The sequence below is a fragment of the Hyaena hyaena genome, unplaced genomic scaffold (genome assembly GCF_003009895.1).
Source record: "Hyaena hyaena isolate Hyena2069 unplaced genomic scaffold, ASM300989v1 scaffold_303, whole genome shotgun sequence".
Classification (NCBI taxonomy): Eukaryota; Metazoa; Chordata; class Mammalia; order Carnivora; family Hyaenidae; genus Hyaena; species Hyaena hyaena.
Genome location: NW_024080934.1, coordinates 1,066,343 through 1,071,351, shown reverse-complemented (window position 1 = coordinate 1,071,351; position 5,009 = coordinate 1,066,343). Strand labels below are relative to the sequence as shown.

At 41.0% G+C, this 5,009-nt stretch overlaps 1 pseudogene; it reads left to right on the top strand.

Moving 5' to 3' along the window:
* The first annotated feature begins 221 nt into the window (after positions 1-221).
* On the top strand, positions 222-1,213 carry LOC120242140 (annotated as a pseudogene).
* The last annotated feature ends 3,796 nt before the right edge of the window (positions 1,214-5,009 follow it).

Below are 5,009 nucleotides of genomic sequence, written 5' to 3'. Positions count from 1 at the left end.
CAATGAACTCAGTAAAACAGCAGGATACAAAATTGATAGGCAGAAATCTGTTGCATATCTATACTCTAATACTGAAGTAGCAGAAAGAGAAATTAAGGAAACAATCCCACTTACAACTGCAGCAAAAAGAATAAAACAGCTAGGAATAAACTTAATCAAGAACTTACTGCCTGTGGATGCTGCCAAGGAAGCATGATTAAAGTCTCCCCTCCCACACCAGCATGTCTAAGTCAGAGTCTCCCAAAGAGCCTGAACAGCTGCGGAAGCTCTTCGTTGGAGGTTTGAGCTTTGGAACAGCAGACGAGAATCTGAGGAGCCATTCTGAGCAATGGGGAACGCTCACAGACTGTGGTAACAAGCGATCCAAACACCAAGAGCTCCAGAGACTTTGGGTTTATCACATATGCCACTGCGGAGGAGGTGGATGCAGCCGTGAATGCAAGGCAACACAAGGTGGATGGAAGAGTTGTGGAACCGAAGAGAGAAGATTCTCACAAATGTGGTGCCCACTTAACTGTGAAAATGGGTTTGTTCGTGGCAGTAAAGAAGACGCTAAATCATCTAAGAGATTATCTTGAACAGGAGGGGAAAACTGAAGTGACTGAAATCATGACCGATCAAGGCAGTGGCAAGAAGAGAGGCTTTGCTTTTGTAACGTTTGAGGACCATGACTCTGTAGACAAGACTGTCATTCAAAAATACCATATTGTCAATGGCCACAACTGTGAAGTAAGGCAAGTCCTATCTAAGCAAGAGACGGCTAGTGCTCCATCCAGCCAAAGAGGTCAAAGTGGTTCTTTCTGGAAACTTTGGTGGTGGTCCTGGAGGGAACTTCAGTGGGCGAGGCGGCTTTGGTGGCAGTCGAGGTGGTGGTGGATATGGTGGCAGTGGGGATGGCTATAATGGATTTGGTACTGATGGAAGCGATTATGGGTTTGGCAGAAGCTAGAATGTTCTGGACTCAAGGAAGGAGGAAATTTGGTGGCAGAAGCTCTAGCCCCTGTAGTGGTGGAGGCCAATACTCTGCCAAACCACGAAACCAAGGTGGCTGTGGCAGTTCCAGCATAGCAGCAGCAGCAGCTACGGCGGTGGCAGAAGGTTTTAATTACTGCCAGGAAACAAAGCTTAGCAGGAGCGGAGAGCCAGAAAAGTGACAGGGAAGTTACAGGTTACAACAGACTTGTGAGCTCAGCCAAGCCCAGTGGTGGCAAGGCCAGCGGCCACAAAGAGGACACGTTTTAGACAACATACACGTGTGTGGGCAAAAAACCCCAAGGACTGTATTTGTGACTAATCGTATAACAGGTTATTTTAGTTTCTGTTCTGGGGAAAGTGTAAAACATTCCTACAAGGGGGTTTTTCTTTTGGTACCCATGCTGTTTGTTGATTGCTAAATATAACAGTCTGATAATGACGCTGAATAAATGTGTCTTTTAAAGAAACTTAATCAAGGAAGTGAAAGACCTATACTTCAAAAACTATAAAACGCTGATGAAAGACACTGAAGAGGACACAAGCAAAGAGAAATATTTTTCATGCTCATGGGTTGGGAGAACCAATATTGTTAAAACGTCTAAACTACCCAAAGCAATCTACAGATTTAATACAATCCCTATCAAAATGCTAACAGCATTTTTCACAAAACCAGAACAAATCATCCTAAAATTTGTATGGAAACCACCAAAGGCCCCAAATAGCCAAAGTTATCTTGAGAAAGAAGAATAAAACTGGAAGTATCACATTCCCAGATTTCAAGATATACTACGAAGCTGTAGTAAACAAGACAATATGTGGTACTAGCATGAAAATAGAAACATAGGTCAATGGAATAGAATAGAGCGTTCACAAATAAACCCACACTCACATGGTCAATTAATCTATGACAAAGGAGGTAAGAATATGCTTTGGGAAAAAGACAGCCTCTTCAACAAATAGTGCTGGGAAAACTGGAAAGCTACATGCAAAAGAATGAAACTGAACCACTTTCTTATGTCACACACACACACACACACACACACACACACACACACACACATTTAAACTGGATTAGGAGCTACATGTAAGAGCTGCAACCAGAAAACTCTTAGAAGAAAACATAGGCAGCAATTTCTTTAGCATTGGCTGTAGAAACATTTTTCTAGATGTGTCTCCTCAGGCAAGGGCAATAAAAGCAAAAATAAACTGTTGGGATTGCACCAAAATAAAAGGCTTTTGCACAGCAAAGGAAACCACAAACAAAACAAATAGGCAATAGGGGCGCCTGGGTGGCTCAGTTGGTTAACCATCCAACTTTTGTTTTCAGCTCAGGTCATGATCTCACAGTTTGTGAGTTTGGGCCCTGCATCTGGCTCTGCACTGACAGCATGGAACCTGCTTGGGATCCTCTGTCTCCCTCGCTCTCTGCCCCTCCCCCACTTGCACTCTCTCTCTCTCTCTCTCTCTCTCTCTTTCTCTCTCAAAATAAATAAGTAAACTTTTCAAAAAATATTTTAAAAAACTAATAGGCAATATACTGAATGGGAGAAGATATTTGCAAATGACATATTCAATAAGGGATTAATATCCAAAATATATAAAGAACTTATACATTTCAAAACCAAAAATCAAACAATCTGATTAAAAACTGAGCAGAGGACTTTAATAGACATTTCTCCAAAAAAGTCATACAGATGGCCAACAGATACAAGAAAAGATGCTTAACATCACTCATCATCAGGTAAATGCAAATCAAAACCACCAAGAGATATCATCTCACACCTGTCAGAATGACTAAAATAAAAAACACAAGAAACAACAAGTGTTGGTGAGAAAAAGGAAGCCTTGAGCACTGTTGTTGGGAGTGCAAACTGGTATAAGCACTGTAGAAAACAGTACAGAGTTTCCTCAAAAACTTAAAATAGAAACACCATAAGGGGGTACCTGGGTGGCTCAGTTGGTTGAGCTTCCAACTCTTGATTTCAGCTCAGGCCATGATCTCACGATTTGTGAGATTAGGTCCAGCATTGGGCTCTCACTGACAGCATGGGGCCTGCTTGGGATTCTCTCTCTCCTCTCTCTCTCTGCCCCTCCTCCAACTCGTGGACTATCTCTCTCTCAAAAATAAATAAGTAAACTCAAAAAAAAGAATGTCTAACTTTGACACCAAGAAACACCATATGATTCAGTAATTCCACTACTGGCTATTTATCCAAAGAAAACAAAAACACTGGTTCAAAAATGATGTATGCAACACTATGGTTATTCCAGCATTATTTACAATAACCAAAATATGGAAGCATCAGTGTCCATCAATACATGAATGGATAAAGATGTGAGATATATATATATACATATATATATATATATATATGCATATGCACACATACATTATATACACACAATGGAACATTACTCAGCCATAAAAAAGAATAAGATCTTGCCATCTGTAACAACATGGATGGTGTGGGGCACTCCAATCAGGTGGGGGCCAGCAGCATGGGCAGTGAAAGAATTCACCCAAGGCAGAACTAAAGAGATAAAGTTTACTGAATACGTTGCAAGGGAGCACTAGGCAGGGACAGCGAGGCAGTGCTTATTATCTGCCACAAGGCAGTGGTGAGGGGCCATAGTTATAGAGTGGCCTAAAGGAGTATGGGGACATATGGGACTTTCCCTTTTTTGGCAATCTTAGGAACTGTGCCTGGTTGTAAGTAGCCCATTTGTCATTTAGGGCCTGTGGCCCTTTCAAGGTGGGTCACTTAATGAGCCTGCTTGTATTCGGCTTGGTGGTCACCGTTGGCCCTGTTGCCTTGCTCAGGTTTCCATTGCTCAAGCCTATTGCCTAAAGGCAGCCCTGACATTCCCCGCCCTGACAGATTGACAATGAGAGATCTTTGGCATTTGGGAGGAGGTCTCATCTTCAGTAGCTTCTTCCTGCTCAATGAGGGACATAGAGATGTCCCTACCTATGGGTCAACATTTTCGCTAGTTCTTGAAATTCTCACCCAGTTCAATTTCATGACCTTAAAGACATCATAAGCTCATAGTTAACCCCATGGAGTGGGGTACATTCCAACTTTTAAGGAAAAATTTTGTCATTCCAGCCACACAGGATTGGCAAAGGTGATATCTGAGTTATATAATTGTTGGGGAGTCCGTCCCATTTTTTAGCTGTTCAAATAATCATATGTCCATGGGGTTCTGTTATTATCAAGCACAAAGATTGTCTATACATGAGCTATTGTGGCAAATTCTCCAAAGACTACTTTAAGTTGTCTAGCTTAAGCAAACAACAAACATCCAGAGGTAATTAGACCTGGAATTTAACATCCACAAAGGTGTGTTAATGAAACACAATTTTTCTCTCTAAAATCATCTTCATTTCCAAAGATAGCCAAATCAAGACTGATTCATTTGAAAAACAAGTCCAATTTTAACAAACTTGGCCTAATTATTTACATAAGCTCAGTAAGAATAATGATTGACCATTCAGATTCTTTAAAACTTGTTTTGCTGGAACTTTTCAAAAGGAATCTCCAGATTGAACTTTAAATAGACTTGGAGGCCAGAAGTCAAGCCAAATACTTGCCATCAGACATGCCTGCAATTTCTGGAGATTTAGGTCAATTCTTCTTCTCAAGGTCCCCCAAATATCCTGAAGTTCCTGCACCTGCCAGGAAGTAATATTCTTTACTCACCTGGTAAGGCTGCTGGAAACTGTGTAAGCAAGGTATTGGGCTAACATTTCCAAGGGGCTTCCTTGGCTCCAAAAAGTCAACCTTAATTCCTTAGAGTTGTCTGGTCCTATCTGAATCCATGCATGTCTCTCTCAAATAAGAAATTTCAGTCGAAGCCTTGGTAATATAGCCAAGTTTCCAATGGTGTCCTATTACAAGAACAGATTCTCATTGAACTTATGCAAACAATTACAATTGCAATGGAAGAAAGAATACTCACTGAGAGTTTCTGAATTTCAGAGGGTTCAACTAGGTAGAAAAGTTAAATAATGTTTCAAATTGTTCACAAAAATA